The sequence below is a fragment of the Astatotilapia calliptera genome, chromosome 9 (assembly GCF_964374335.1).
Source record: "Astatotilapia calliptera chromosome 9, fAstCal68.1, whole genome shotgun sequence".
In the NCBI taxonomy this organism is placed as follows: domain Eukaryota; kingdom Metazoa; phylum Chordata; class Actinopteri; order Cichliformes; family Cichlidae; genus Astatotilapia; species Astatotilapia calliptera.
In genome coordinates, this window is record NC_137430.1 from 23,010,246 (window position 1) to 23,027,537 (window position 17,292).

Consider the following 17,292-nt stretch of genomic DNA (forward strand, 5'->3'; position numbering starts at 1 on the left):
TTCCCTATTTGATTAGCACATCAACAGAAAAGCATCTTTTAGGACTTACCAGCAGTGGAGCTGTGTGTCTGGCAGGAGCAGGGAGGCCCGGCCTGGCAGGTGGCCCCGGGGTCACAGTCCTCCAGCAGAGGTCAGCCTCTGAAACAAAGATCAACAGCAACAAAACATAAAACTTTACAATCTAGAGCTTGAAAAAAATCCTAAAAAACATCCGCAACTAGAGATAACAAGACGTGGCATCACTGCTCCTCCTGCAGACAAAGTTCAACTAAATTATTTGAAATGCACCAAAAAAAACAAAACAAAAACAACAAAAAAAACTCCACAGCTAAGCAACTATTTTGTGCATTTTGACTTTACCAAAATTGGACAACACTACTGTTGCACACTTCACACATACTGGTTACACCCTTTAGAAATGACTGCCTGTCTTTGGGTTCCCTTTTAAAATGAGCTGTAGCACACAAAAAAGGAAACACAGCACTATGAGAGAAAATGCAAACACAAACAATAGGCAATAACTGGCCTGTTCTATCCTAATGCGACTACCTTGAGAAATATGGGCCAGAGTAAGTGAATTTTTAGAAAGGAGAAAAAAAGAAGCATGGAACAAACAGAATCGCATGAAAAAAAGCACACCACTTCCTATTGTGTAACACTTCCTCTGATTCACTTCAGGTTTTCTACAAGACTCCACGCTTCCTCCTGTAAGAGGACTACAGCACAACTCACTCACCCCACTCATGTTTGAGTCCTTTTATTGAGATGTGGAAACACCTAAACCCGCCACATTAATAAGAAATCGAAGCGACTGAAACGTTTAGCACACGTTTTGTGCATCTGGTTGGTTCTTAGGTCTAAATAAGAAGAGAATAACCTCACGACTCTCAGTTTCAAGATTCAACAGTCTCTGCAAGCCACAAGCTCGTTTCACAAGTCATGCAGCCCTGATTGAGAGTGCACGCTCAGTAGACTGTGAGACCATTAGGACCGAGGCAGCTCTCTTCTCGCCAGCCTGCATACAAATGCACAGCGGTGGCATCAGTGCTGGTCATGCATGAATGTGATCAGACTTCAAACCCCAGAACCACAAGAACAGTGAAGCCTGAGAGAGACTTGTTGAGCAGAGGGCAAACGTGATGAAATAAGACACTGTCAAAGGGCTAAGCTACACACGAGAAACCAGAGAAGAAGAAAATAAGACTAAACAAGGAAGATACATTCTTGTGAACCTGAAAAAAGGGGGTGTAACAGCCTCTCCTATTTTACTTTTCTCCCCGTTAATGTAATGTGACTTGCTCTTAATCCAACAGAGCTGACATGCCATAGGAAACATTTGTAGCAGGGCATCATGGGAGTCCGCTATGCATCTCAAACACAGCTGGGGTCACAACATACAGCCAAATCATCGCTTGAATATCGCTTGAGGTTACATTTAAGCCTACATCATGCAGAGCAGTATGTCAGCTGTGGTGCTACAGTTAAGGTTTGGTTCTGTAATATCAAACAGTGCAAGTCAGCTGCTGAAGACACAGCATGGCAGGATATTTACATTACAGCAGAGAGGCGTGGCAGTAAAAAAAAGACAGCATTTTGATATACTGTTAATAATAATCAAAGTGTTTTTATTGAGTTTTCAGAAAGCATACCATTCATACTTGATATACTGTTAGACTTGTGATTCTGCACAAGTCCCACAGACTATTAAAATTAAAGTTCCATTAGTCTTGCCATTGTAGATAGACTTTCATGCAAAATGTAATTAAAAATATTAAAACAATACTTGAGGAATAAGAAAATCCAACTACTCAGAAGTCTACTGTGCATAAACTGCTTCCTTTAAAGTCTGTGTATGCCAACTGTTCTGACTTAATACTAAATCAAGCCACGTCCTCCAGGGCTGGAAAATGAAGACAAATCTGTAGTGCCTGAAACTGCAGTTCCTCTAACAGCCACATGTGGCCGGCCCCATAAGTGAGTTTAGTGATCCCCATAGACCAGGGGTGGGCAACTCCAGGCCTTGAAGGCTGGTGTCCTGCAGGTTTTAGATCTCACCCTGGGTCAACACACCTGAATCACATGATTAGTAGGGGTGCAACAATACACAAAATTCAGGGTTGGTTCATACTTTGGTGTCAGGGTTCAATATTTTTTCGATACAAAAAAAATGTTCATGCCATTTTAATTTATTGAAATTATAAATATATATTTTAACTCAAAAGTACAGTTTTTAAATTGAATGTTGCTGAAATAAAGTAATAAAAAAAACAAATTTGATCGAGAAATCACTCATCTTTGGAAAAGAGTTTATTACAGAGAAATGGCTCGTTCCAATGATGATGTCAGTGTAAATGTGCAGTCATATTCCCACTAGTGCTGTCAGCGTTAATCTCGTTAAAATGACATTAACGTGGCCATAACGCAGCAAATCTCCGTTAACGAGTTACCACGGATCGCCCTGTGCGTGGGGCTGGACGGCGTCAGCACGTTAACGAGCTAACTGCGCTAACGCACTAGTTGCCACCCATGTAATTGAGCATTGCGTGGCACATCAGACATACTGTTTTAAATTTGTCCATGACGCGTTTACCATCAGGGTCATACTTCACATGAAAACCAAAATAGTTCCAAAGGCCAGATCTGAATGAGGGTGGGGGAGGTTGTTGAGGCAGTTGCCATGTTGCAACTGCGCTGCGCTCAGTGGATCTGCGCTCGACAGTGCAGCCTAGGCGGAGTAGTCGAACGCAGATCCACTTAGCTCTCAACACAGACAGCATCGTCAGAAGAAAAGTTGATAAAATAAATTAAAAAAAATTTTATTGTTCGATACCAGTATTGTTGCACCCCATAATGATTAGTTCATTAGCAGGCCTCTGGAGAACTTCAGGACATTTTGAGGAGGTCATTTAGCCATTTAAATCAGCTGTGTTGGCTCAAGGATGCCCTCGAGGCCTGGAGTTTCCCTCCCCTGCCATAGACTCATGTTATAATCGCCACTCTCTTCATAACAATTCTAGTGAAGTGATTTTTTTTTTTTTTTTAATCACTTCACAACCTTGATACTGGAGTTGCCACATGTTGATGATAAATCAGTGGGTCACGTAGTTGTTAAGTCCATGTACTAAACACAAAGTGCAGAGGGGCTTAACCCAACACAGATTGTATTGTCTGATCGTGCTAGTGGATGGAAATTCATTTCCATTTTAAGGTAGACATTGTACAATAATACAGAGAAAATCCCAGCAATCACATGATGCTCTTTGAGCAAGCGCTTGGTGACAATGAGAAGGAAAAACTCCCTTTTAATAGGAAGAAACCTCCAGTAGAACCAGGCATCATCCAACATATCACTGTGGTTGTGTTAGAGCCAGAGTTGTGACTGTACAAAACTTCATCAGAATCCATTCAACTGATGAGACATTTACATGTGAAGAAAGCACTGGAGTGCAGGCGAGCTGCTAGCTTGGCTAAAAAGTCAAGCACATAGGTTAGATGCTACTTCATAGTGCTTTGTTACAGCTAATACAATAAATACGAGGCTGCCCAAGCTCGCTCTCTCTCTCTCTCGCCTGTAAATTAAATCAGATTATCCTGGGGCAAATGACTAAGATCAGTTCTTCTAACCACCACCATGCTTTTGAGGTGCATGGCTCAACCTGTGAGTGCAGAAGTACACAGTCATTCACTTGAGTGCTGCTGCAGGAAAAGACCCACACGATGAGCTCATTCAGCGCACTCAGGCTGTGTGTGAGCATGTGTGCGAGCGGTGATTCAACTTTGCTCACTCCTCCAAGCAGCGTTTAAAAAAAAAAAAAAAAAAAAAAAAAATCAAAGCAATCAGAGACAAAACAGTTAACCGATGTGGGCGTTTCACAGTTTGGGGTTTTAGTCACCTCAGAGGCAGCTACGCTTTTCCCAACAGGTACTTCATCCGAACATGGTCAATCTAAATAAAACCAAGACAGAAGGAGCGGCTAAATGCAATTTTCATTACACTCCAGTTACAAACATAAACAAAAACTCCAGCGAACTACATGCTGGAGTGGCATGGCAACGAGCTTTCTCCTAACCATGTGCTCACTTCCTGCTCCTTCATTTATTTCCTTGTTTTGATTATGAAAAAACAAAAAAGGGGGGCAGGGTCGCTGCATACCAGAGCTGGATTGGTCTGTTCTGCACAGTGTATAAAATATTACAGTTTTGCTGTTGGATCACAAAAGCTCCAACAATAAGTGCTTGTGTAGCAAACTCATATTGGACTGTGCTCTCTCGGATTGCAGGAGCAATAAGCTAACACACCGTGTACACTTGTTTGGCTTTAATTCTACTCAGCCACATGAAGGACTCAATAAATGTGGGACAGCGTGTGTGGCCCTGATGCTGTGTGCACTACAAACACTAAAACATGTGCTGCATAAGGTAATCAGTGAGATTTGGAGCACATCGGGTTGTCATCCACATGGATAAAACCAATTTTGAGCTTCAGATGTTTCAGTTGTAAAAGAATATTTGAACTGCCTAAGCCATCGGAGGCCTTTGTGTGGAGCTTGCATGTATGGCTCTGCCATATCATACCATTCACGGTAATACCGGTATAATGTTGGGCAACGATAAGAAAATGAAATATCGCGATAGAATATGGGTAAAACGCACATGCGCAGTATCTTTGTTTTCATACGCACATGGCGGAAAAAGCATGGCGGAGAATGAGAAGGGCGAAAGCGGATCGTTGAATGAAACGGATGAACCAGAATTGGTTTGTAAAAATGCTCCAACTTCAGTGATGTGGAACTGGTTTAGCTTTCGTCCATCAGATACACAACAAAGCACTATTTTTGGTAGAGCATGCTAGCGGGCCGTCGTTATTACCATGTTTTTTGGAAAATACGGCACACTTAAAATCAATCCTTTGATTTTTCTGAAAATCGACAGTGCCCCTTATAACCCCGTGTGCCTTATGTATGAATTCTGGTTGTGTTTACTGACCTCGAAACGATTTTATGTACACGGCGCTCGAAAATCTGTCAAATGTTTTAGTACGACTTTGCTAAGCTACGAAGCCGCACCGCTTGATGGATTGTCGGAGCATTACGGCTGTCGTAGGCAGGAGCTTCGGAGTGATACGTACTGTGCTTCAATATAGTATTACAGTATTGTGTGTGTATAACCTCTTTTTAAGTTTTGTGGATATTACACATGGTTATGCTGAGGATATGTCGGCCAATTTCCACTGAAAATGCCTTTTGGTTGAACTGTCAGCGAGGAATTTGCATTTTCACTCTTAAATTTTTATATAACTTTAATGCACATAAAAAAAACAGCTGCTTGTTGAAGTGAAAATACATTGATGGGGTTTTTTTTGGGGGGGGGGGGGGGGTGCACTAATAAAGTTGTGGAGTTGCAAAGTATTTTTTCTAGTGTCAATTATATCGTAAGTTATATCGTTATCACAAATTTTCAAATGTCTATCGTGATAAATATTTTTGGTCATATCGCCCTGCTCTACTTGCATGTTCTCCTCATGCCTTCATGGGCTCCATGAGGGTACTCCAGCTTCCTCCCACAGACCAAAGAAATGCATGTTAGGTTAAATGGTTAAGTCGGTTGTAGGTGCAAATGTGAGTGTGTTGGCCCTGTGATTGCCTGTTGACCTGTACTGGGTAACCCCACCTCACACCCAACAACATACGGGGATAAGCCCCAGTACTCCTGCAACCCTTAACTGAATAAGTGCTTAAGAAGTTGGATGGAAAGTTAACAAGGTGTAGATGGATTTTTAAATACTTACAGCTGTTTGAAGGACTTAAATGGGGATTTTTTTTTTTTTTAATACAGAGTGATTAAAAAAAAAACACAAAAACAAAACAAAACACACAACTTGTGATGTGCTTAGAAACCTAGAGATTTTAAACATTTACACTCAACATGACATTTGGGTCACCGACATTATGTGATCATAAGCTCCAACTTTCTTTCCAAAACTGACAACACCTCCAATCTCACCTGTGTAGTGTGTTTTACAATACTGCAGCTGTATGAATGAAACTTCAAAGGCGGATGTTTTCTTGTGATGATGGAGCCTAGATGGAAAATGCTGGCTGTGCAGTAGAGGAGAGAGAGAGAGAGCGGCAAAAGACTTGTGAGCATCTCCAGAACCAAAATGAAGAAAGTGACACTGGGACTTAAAACTGTCCCTCACGCTGTTAGCTTCGACACCTCTGAATAAATCTTCCATAAAAACTTGGGTTGTCATGACAACTTGTATTCCCCTTTCCCCTCTGGCGAGCGAGAGCTGAGGACTGACGAGGGATATCGGCTGTGTGACTGAAATTACTGAAGCCCGCAGAGCACAGCGGAGCCTCTGTGGAAAATCATTTCATTAAGCAATCTCCCACAGATCGCTTACACGGGCCGGAGATGCTTGAACTGAAATGACACAACAAATGCTTGTTTAGGGCTCGTTCCTCTCTGCTGGACAGGAATATTTACACCGTGCCAGGGATCTACAGTCAATCACGCAACCAGACGCTGGCACACAGATCCATTATAAATGTCTTTGATACTAAGAAGATACTTAGATTGTGATTTTTTTTTTAAATAACATAGATTTGATTTGAAAGAGTTAACAAGGGAACTGTTAAACATAATACTTGAAAGCCAGAATTTTAATTTTAAAAAAGCTGGTGGTACAAGATGGTATAAAAAATAAAAAAATAAAAAATTTTTTAAAAAGTTGCTGTCATCATCTGCACATCCTGGAGGAGAATCTTCTGTCTCATCACATCACAGAGATGTTCTATTGGACTGCGTACATCCCAACCAGCACCAGCCTGAACTTTTGATCAAAGGCAGCATGCTTTCATGTCCTTTGCACCATTTCTGGTGAGCCTGTGAAAACTGTAGCCACAGTTTCCTGTTAGTTGACATGAGGGTCACCCAGTGTGGTCTTCTGCTGCTATAAGTTCGATGTGCTGTGTGTTCAGAGGTGCTCATCTGCATACCTTGGTTTAAACATTATGTTACAACTGAGTTCAAACCAGTCTGGCCTTTCTCCTCTGCCCTCTGGCATCAGCAAGCCACTTTCACCCAGAGAACTGCTGCTCACTGGATATTTCTCAGTAAATCCGAGAGATTGTCGAGTGGGAAAATCCCAGGCGATTACCAGTTTCTGAAAAAACTCAGACCAGCCCATCTGTCACCAACAACCATGCCAATTGATGCTCAGTTTAAATCTGCTGCCATGTGACCGGCCGATTAGATATTTGCATTAATAAGCAGTTAAACAGGTATACCTAACAAAATATACTTCTAAGCGTACTTCTAAGTACCAGGGTTTAATGCCAAATCCCATTAAACCCTGGTTATTATCAATAAAGTGTCATAAAATTTCTAAAATGTCCATTACAGTTTACCCAGAATCCAAGGGGACATCTTCCAATTACTCCTTTTAAGCCCCACACCACAAATATTCAATTTAAAATGCCATAAAACTGAGAAAATCATTTTTGTTGACTAATGGACTAAATAGAGTATTTTGGCTGAACAAAATATTAAGCACCATTACATTATTTCACATAAGGATGTATATTCAGATGTACTACATCAGGTTGAAGCAAGCAGGAAATTCTAGACCTGACTACACAATGTACAGGCAATTGGGGTGAAAGTGGGAGCGACTCGTTTTTATATAACAGCTTTAATACTATGTGAAATGGGAGGTTTGGTGCGGGGGCAGCACACCAACACTTTCATGCAAAAACTGGATTTGTACCATGCTGATTTGCCATCTGTGGTAGCACGTCTGCTCTGAGCGTCTGCTGAAAATGTAGGCAGCCGCATGAGAATCTCATGCCTGTTGAATCTGACATGTTATCACAAAAAAATAAAATAAAATAAAAATCCCCACTGTGGCTTTTGTCATGAGTGAATATTTCTCTCAATGCAGCAGGATGAAGTGAAAGTAGATTTTCTCTAGTGTGAGCCTCAAGGGGTTTTCAGTGCATGAGTGTGGGGGTAGGAGCACAGTGTTTTTTCCTTCTCATTGAGTGAGCAGTGATATTTATTGTCTTAATGTGGTATACTACAGCCCAGTCTCATGGCAAGATGTCAATTAGGAAACTAATGTATTGTAAGGGGAAGTCTATCGCTTCTGCACCATGTAAGACACCAGACTCCTCAGAGAGGTCCTGTCACCATGGCAACCGATGAAACTAGCTTTGAAAAAGTGAGAACCACGGTAGTCTCACCCAAACCACGAGCTCTTTACAAACTTAATCAGCTAGTTTCATTTTTATTGCTAAAACCTAACAGTAGTTTTTCATACCTAATCCTAACCAAATAATTTAATACCTGAACCTAACTGACTTTTAGTTTTTGCTAAACCCAACAGAGTGCCTATACTTAAAGTCGTTTTCAATACCTTAACTTAAACAAGTCTATTTTAATGCCTAAACCAACATGAATAATTTAATGCCTTAATCTAACTTAATAGTTTTCCTTTCCTAAATGCCTTACCCTAGCTGAGTAGTATAAAACCTAAACCTAACTGAGCAATTTAAGTCTAAGTCTAGAACAACCATTTAATGCCTAAGCCTAGCCGAGCTGTTTTGTGCCTAAACCTAACGAGTAGTTTTTCCTTCCTAAACCTGAGTCGATTTTAGTCCCTAAACTTAACCGACTCCTTTCCAGTGACAATAACACTTAAAATAACACAAATCTAAGAGTAAAAATCGTTTCCTTGTATGACTCAAACTGTGGTTTCTGGTTTGAGCACTGAAAGCTATCACACACCACCGTCCCCCTCAGGCCTCAAATGTGACCTTTTTGCCCTTTAACAGTGGAAAATTTTACTTGGAAACAAATCATACATCTGAAAGTCTGTGTCCAAAAACACAACTAAGAATACTGAGAAGACTTGACCACTTAAACAGCAGTTTCTCATGGCAAAGTCCACCTCGCTTCATATTTCCATTGGAGATGCTGCTGCTGGTGCATACACCAAGCAGGAAATAGTGAGCATCCCATTAAAGGCCGTCAGATGCCTGCTTACAAGAGCAAAAAGAAAAAGAAAAGAAACAAGATTGCTTTCTTTTCTCATTATGTGCACGCTTTGGGCTTCAGATGAAGCAGGATCACAGATGGAAGTGAGAAAGTTGAGAGGAATGCTCAAGTCTACCAGCACAGCCAGCCCTGCAGATTAGAAACTGGCACACACACACTGACTCATAAACATCAGAGCCACATATCAAAAGCATATTACTCGTCCCCGCCAAAAGCTACAAACACAAACCAGAGTGAGGACCACCGCAGCCTCAGACCACCTTTCTGTGCTCATTTAATGCGAAATACAGTCAGCGTGTGTTAATCAGTAAACTATTAAATATATCCGTTTGCAGACTGAACAGCAGGGAGCATGCAGTGCCCTTTAACATCATTTGTAATAGTTTATTTAGGCAGGAGAAGTCCCTCGCCGAGGTCGTCTTGGCCAACACAGCAGCAGGAAGTGCATAAGAAACAAAGAGGTTTCAAAAGAACAGACCACAAAACAGTAGAGATAAAGTTCCAAACAACTGCAAGAAAAATAGATTTAGATCTTGCTCTGAATGAGGGGGCATTACAGTTAGGATTTACAACTAAATGACTCAAAATAAGTCGACAGTTCAAATCTAAGGACATGAGCCGGCATGCAAAGGGAGGAATACAATCACGTGTGATCAGAGGGTATATTAGACAACCGCTATCACAAAAGTCCTTTCTTTGTTAATTCCCAAATTGAAAAAAAATCCTTTAAACCTATGTTATTGTAAAAAAACAAACAAACAAAATACATATATATATATATATATATATATATATATATATATATATATAAAAAGAATAATCAGAACGGTGTGAGATTTGGAAAAACCTTTACACTTTTTAGAGAATGAATACCAGTCAGCTAAGTCAGAATTCTCTACCAAATTTGATGCAGAAGCATGAAGGACCACAAGGTTTCACCCATTTTAGTCATAACAGTCTGGGTTTTTCCTGGCTCCATGTGGCCTGCGTGAGGAGGTGCCTGTGCACACAACCACAATTGGCCCCACATGTAATTAATGCAAAAGGTGCTAGTTACTGCAGTTAAAAGACGTTGATGTCTTTTTCTGATATTCCTTTGAACATTTGATAAACAAAGATGTATTGTAAGCTTGAGTAAATGTAAGTAAATGCATATTCAAAAATATATTGTTAATGGCAGTCCTGACTATTTTCCCTCAGTGAAAGAGCAAAAACTCTTTAGAGGGTGTCAGGTTTTTCTAGCTGCATGGAGGAAAACACTGAGTGTAATGGGGTCAATACAGTGCGTGGCGATATTGTATTGATAAAGGGACACAAAATATTGATATTTTATTAAATAAATGAAAATACCCTGGGAATAAGATGAAGAAAAAGGGCCCATCTCATGCACCGCCATCCTGAGATCATGTTAGCCAAGCAAACGTACATTAAGTCAGCGCAACCGGAAAACCATCCAACACTGGACACACTCAACTCAACAAAGCTACCTCCTAATTCAGAGCAAGCTAACAGCTCAGTCACACAAATAAAAATAGGACAGCAACCTTGCCTCTGATTGGTGTTTCTACTGAATCTTTTCACATTCTGAAAGACTGTGGTAACTAAATGCTCGCCCAGAGCTTGAGGGTGCTGCGCACTGACAACCACTTTTATCGCAAGGTGGCTGCACAGGTCACCTGGGCGGCAACCTTTCTGCAAACAGTCACAGTCTGACTTGGACCGACTGCAGTCGCTCTGAGCGATTATAGAAGGTTTGCGAATACATGCGTTCTAATTTATAAATGCAGACGGATTGCCAACATGTTATGAGTCTTTGCGAACAAGCACAACTCGACTAAACCAGTTGCCAGCTGGTTGCGTTCTGGTTAGGTTCCTGAAGAACAGGAAGTTTACTGAGTGCAAATTTAATATTTACATGTGAACTTCTGTCCATGAAGACAGCAACAGATACGTGATATTTGATGATTTATGATTTATTATTAGAAACACATTGCATGTAATTGCTAACTAAGCCTATCCAATTGCAAACTGACTCGTATTAAGGCAACAGTAACACTGTGTTGGTGTGCTTGACAGTCTTATTTTGTAGCAAAAAAATAACTCAAGCAAATAACTTTAGCTTATTGGACTAAAAATACTGACAAAGTTTAAATTTGAGGAGAATTTGCATTTGCAAAAATTTGATAAATTACAACATATTACTGCAATACTCAGCTTTTTTTAAGATGTCAAAAACTGCGATAATATTGTATGTTAGGCAGGTTACCAACCTACGCAGTGATCCGAGCAACTTTTAAACAAAGTGCATGGTGTAAGAATGTTGGATTTATAATTTAAGTGTCTTTAAACACATATGTGGGGGGGGGAAACAATCTTAAAATTGAAATGCTGAAGTCTGTGGCTCCTCTGGATTAAGGCCATGTCATGATAATGGTGTTAGAGCTGAATGCTGAACATGCCAGATGAGTTCGAGGAAGTTAATCCCAAAAACTGCACAGACAGCTTAATGCCAGAGAAATGGATCAATACAACGCTTTTCTGCCAACCGTGCTCGCTGCGCTATTTTAAAAACGAGTGCTGGACACAATAAGACGAACAGCACGGCAAACAGGCAAATACTCGTGAATCTTTTCTGTGGGGACTGTTTTTGGCGGTTATTTGAGGGGACTGCGTTGGGTTGTGTGGTGTTGCACAAGTGCTTGGGTTATTGCCTCCTTTAAGCTTAAATTACGTTACCAAACCAGAAAATAATCTTGCGCCGCTTGGCTACGTGGCCACAGCAAACATGAAAAATGCTCGGACCAAGTTGTCACTGTGTAGTAAATAAACATGTGTTGGGCTGCCTGTAATGTCACAACACTGCTGCAAAAACCACACAATGGTACATGAGCTGGACGTGTTACAACAATGACTCAAAGATGAGGAGATGTTCAGTGTGTTCAGCGTGAGACGATCCACTCACCATCAGAGACACTCTATATAATACAGACCGAGTGTCAGCATACTGAGAATAACTGCAGTAACCCAAGCTGAAGCCAACAGGTGTGTTTGAGGGAGTGGGTCCTGTGAGCTCTACAATGTGGGGAAATGTAAAGCTATCAGAACAGTAAATATAAAATATATAATATTGCCCTGGCTTTGAGTGCAGGTCGGTCTGTGTGATGACTGAAAAGCTCGGGAAGACTCCTGGAAACATTATAAATAATTAAAACTGACCACCATTACATTCTCTCTACCAGCTGTACCGTGTACAACTATCCGAACAACATTTGCCGGAGAAAACGTGGAAAATCTCTCCTCACGGGAGAAACGTGCACTTCTTTTATGCAGGCTTTGTTTATCTTTGTCTTATTATATTCTAAGGCTATCTGCTGCTGTTGACTACAAAACTACATTATTTTCCAAATGCCTATTGTTCCATTAACACAAGATTAAACCCGCGAAAGTCACCCCCAGGGCTCCTAACATTTGTTCGATTTGCTGCTGACACGTCACAGTATCCAGCCCACATTTGATTTCTAAGAAAAGGTCATGCCTAAGCGCACCTGCACGCCCGTACCTGCAGGATTTATGAGGGAAAACACGCGGCCAAGTCAACCATATTTTCTCATTCAAGACTGTGAGCATTTAAAAAAAAATTAAAAAGCTCACATAAACAACTTCCTCCACACAACATTTCACTTTGTTATCGCAAGCAGTCTTTTCTCCCAGCTTTTACACTTTTTGTGACAGCAGAAAGATCAAGACAATAAATAAATAAATAAAAATAAGGAGGAACTGGCGATGATCCCAGCTGTTCACACAAGAGCAGCAAGGGAAGGAGACAGGGCGCAACAAGTTTCACCTCGTCTAACATCTCACAACTGACTGTGGCAACACTTGGGTACTGTTGCGTCCTCCAGTCAATCTTTAGAGGTCTAAAACATAAAAAGAGGCGATACTTGATTCAGTTTCCATCCCTTCTCGACCTCATATACTTGTTTTTAAGCCACATCTGAGGTGCTTTTGACACAAGGGGAAAAGTCACAGTAAACATCTGTGAATTGAAGTATGAGTCTGCAATATCCGGTTGGTATGCATGACTGGTGCCATCTGAAAAGATAGTGGAGCAACGTTTTACATGTCTAACTAAACTTGGAGGTTTCTAATGTGCAGCAGGAGTGAGACCTTTGAGATAAATTTAAAATGCACTAATCAACAAATCCATCCGTCTGCACACGTTTCACTTCCACTTTCGGTAGACTTTGAGCGGAAAGGAAATTGTACATTTATCAGTGCCTTTTCTATATGCGGCGGCATTGAAAAATGGATGCAAATATTTTACTTCTCAGCTAAATGGGCTGAAGGGCTTTTTCTGTCTCAAAATGTGCCTGTAGGAAAACGTTACTATACAGAAGTCTGTGCAGGTTACTCCTTCCTTTGTCATTTAAAATAAATAAATAAATAAATCACATTGAAGGCCTAAATTTTTAATACACACTGGAAAAAGCCTTATTGAGAAAGCCCTAACACTCCCATCTCCACTCCCTTTTAGAGCCACACATGGAGGGGAAAGTGATACTAAGCAATTGTGAAATAAAGTATGAGTCTGCAATATCCGGGTGACGCACTGAAGTGACTTGAGCCATCTTTAAAGATGGTGGAGTAACTTTGTGCATGTCTGACTACACTCAGGGGTTCCTAAATTGCAGCAGGAGCGAGCCTGAGACCTTTGAGACGAATCTGAAGTAGGACATTGCACTTTCCAAACACTGTCAACAAATCGTCTGGATGTTTCATTTCCACTTCTGGGCAGACAGGAAATTATATACTGTGGTTATACTGAAACACTGATGCAAAGATTAAGCATGCAGTCTACAGAAATCCCAGTGCTGGACTGCAAAAAAAGGGTCCTCATTTTCAGGTACTTGATATTACTTGGCAACTGTAGTAACTATTCATGTAAGAAACCTCTATAAAGAGCATATAAAGCATGCGGTGACTTCAATTAACCAACAGCAGGTCTAATTTCGGACTTTTGCAGGTATGTGTATACTCTGCGGCTGCTACTGCTGACACTTTATATGAACTCCCAGCGCTTTGAAATCAAGCCACAGCTTTTAAAATAAAAATATGACCGAAGACAAACCCAGCCCTGAACCTGCTGCCCCATCTGTCACTGTGTGTGCATTTCCTTTAATGAAGCTTCATTTGCTGCCTGCAAGCGCGCAGTCCTAATCCACAGCCATACGGTCCGTTTAAAACTGTGCACACACGCCAAACACAGCTGATAGCCTGGTCATCGGTGAAGTGCTGTGGGTCAGGCATGTATCGCTCAGCGTCTGTGGATAAATTAAGGGAAATCCTGCTAAGCATCGGAGCCTAATGCCTCCTGTCTGAGAACCAGTCCGTTGTTCTGAAAGGGGAAGTTAACGGTACACCGAGGATGTAACACCGTCATGCTCGCATTTACCCCTCCTTTTACTTTAACGCCAACTTAACCCTACCTAGGTTTGATTTTACCTGATTTTTTTTTTTAATTCAACAGTTTTGCCTTCGAGGAGCAAAGTCTAACACTCAGAGCAAGCTTCAATGAATGGCATACGGCGGACAGCGAAGGTGACTAACAGAAAGGAAAGAAAGAGTGCGAATAAAGTAGTATTTTCTTTGTGTTTTACCTTGATGCTCGCGGAGAAACACGGCAACCGTCGGCTGGACACCACGCTACAAGCAGCGGTACGGGCTCAAAGAAAGGGAACAGCGATTTGCTGCCGCTGTTTCCGGGTTAGCTATCCAGCGTCAAACGATAGGGGAGTTCGGTTTGTCCCACCTCTGAGCGCGGATGGGGGTGAGTTGCACACCTTCCTCCCCCTCCAGAACTGAAAATAGATGCGCCCGGTCAGCGGACACGCGCGATGCTGTGTCAACGGTCACCTCCACTTATCACTACTAAAATAGATTTAATGGAACCCACCGCCGCGTAAGTTAGGTCTTATTAGACAGTAGACAGTGTTTGCACTTAGTTCTTCAATCGGACATCAAAGCTGAAGCCTTTCTACCGACGTGCCCTTGGGCAATAAACTAGCATAGCGCCTCTAGGTGACGCTGTTCTGTTATTTCGCCCCAGAATCTATCAGCGAGTTTTAATCCTCGATTTCCATGCATGTCATTGAAATTATTCGTGCTAATAATGACGCTGACTACTTTAATTCACAAAATATGGTGAATATTGTCTGTGGTCTTTTCCTTCTGTCTGGCAGTTTCGTCTTCAACATCCTTTTCCCGGTATATCCACCGTCCCTCCTCTGCACGTCTCTCTAACTTTGTCTCCAAGCTCAGCCTGAGCTGTCCCTCTGACAGGGGCGCGTCCAGATTTTGTTTTATAGGGGTGGCCATATGCTGGCCACTAAGAATATTGGGGTGGCACACCAAAAACAGATTTTCCAGTTTTATTATGCTGTTGCCAAATATAGGTTACTTAAAAAAAGTTTATATCACTGAAAATGGGTACATATGAAAACCAAATAAGATTTTCAAATCTATAATAATCTGTTTTAAGTAGGAATAAACAAGTTAATGTTTTAACTCATTGTAGGGTGTCTTCTTCTCTCTTATGGTCCCGTTTATTAGTATTATTACCAACACAGGACAGTCCTGAAGATGCTAAGTGAAAATCATCTTCAGTTCTTCCTTCTGCCACCCTCTCCAAACCATACAGCACAGGAGGTCTGCTATCCTTCTCTCCTAAACCACTCTGATAACTCATCTCCACCCACTGAAGATGCAAATCTTTTAAAAGGCTATACATACACAGATCAGGCGTAACAGTACGACCACAAAAAAACAGCCCTGACCCATCAAGGCGTGAACTCCACTAGACCCTTTAAGGTGTGCTGTGGTATCTGGTGCCAAGATCTTAGCAACAGATCCTTCACGTCTTGTAAATTGTCTTGTAAGCATCCCACAAATGCTTGATTGGATTGAGATATGGGGAAAGTCAAAATCTCAAACCATTCCTGAACCATTTCTTTGCTTTGTGCGTTATCCTGGTGAAAGACCCGACTGGTCTGCAGTAGGTCATCTGTTGGATTGAACCACTTCACTCCCCACATGGATCAGAGAAGGCTCTCTGATCCATGTGGGGAGTGAAGTGGTTGCCCATAAACCTGTTGTTGGTTCACCACTGTTCCTTCCTTGGACCGCTTTTGATCGATACTAACCACTGCAGACCAGTAACACCCCACAAGAGCTGCAGTACAGCTGCAGTAATTTGGTATATACTATTGGTATAGTTTTTTCCATAATCACAGTAATATATATTATTTTGATTTTTATTCTCTGTCATCATTCACCTGCTGAATTCTCACTGGGTTGTGTTGACATTTAAATGGTCCGTTGACCCACTTTCAGGCATTTTTTTTTTCTCATTGTGGAAGGAAAATAGCCTGAAAGTGGGTTGACACGCCTTTATGCAAAAATAGATATCTGAAAGGTATTTAGTATGTGAAGTTAAAATGAACTGAAATCGTTCAATTCTGTACCCTCAAACTTTGGACCATAAAATGTTTTTTATGGAAACTGAATCTGGTTGATTGATGATGAACTCGGGTCTTGAAAATTAAAACAAAATGCACATATTAACAAAAATATTTTCTGATTTATAATTAGAGTACCATCTGTAAATTGACTTTCTGCTGATATTTTTGTTTCTGTGGTACAAATTGTCATATTTGCTCAACCCAGAATGAAAGTTGAATTTTTCTGACTAAGAAATTCTTATTAAAAAGGCTTCCACGTGCTTTATTTTGTAGTGTTGTGAAATTCATCTATATATCATTTAGAAATTGTCACTAATTATCTTTTGTAATTTGAAGGTTTTATTAGTGTGTGTTCAAATATGGGACTTTGCTGGAGTGCTGGAACTTCTTTTTCATATTTTAACTAACCAATACTCAGATAAATCTTAATGTATTTGTCCCAAATTACAGATGCTGATTCATTTGGATGATAATAAAGTCCAGTGAAAAGTTCATGTTTTTATTTCTAGTAGTTTTTAAGATATTCACGTTCAAACACTGGAGCAGGTTTCACTGAGCAACAAAACATTAGTTTGATTTGAAATTAAGTGAGCCTCCTGCTAAAATGTTTAATGATTTATAGTTATTAAAACAGCTACAAACATGGCCTATGAATGGTTGGATCAGCATTATCCCTCATTGTGATTAAGCTCAATACATTCAAAACATCAGCTGT

The 17,292-nt window shown here is 40.8% G+C and overlaps 1 protein-coding gene across 1 annotated transcript in view; it reads right to left on the reverse strand.

Annotated features, from left to right (window-relative positions):
• Window positions 1–14,859, reverse strand: part of fam49bb (family with sequence similarity 49 member Bb) — a 40,771-nt gene extending 25,912 nt beyond the window's left edge. The window contains exons 1-2 of the mRNA XM_026179892.2: window positions 14,718–14,859; window positions 50–138 (exon numbers count right to left, since the gene is read on the reverse strand). The gene's annotated coding sequence lies outside the window, so the exon portion shown is untranslated. The remainder of the gene's footprint in view (window positions 1–49; window positions 139–14,717) is intronic.
• Window positions 14,860–17,292: the final 2,433 nt, after the last annotated feature.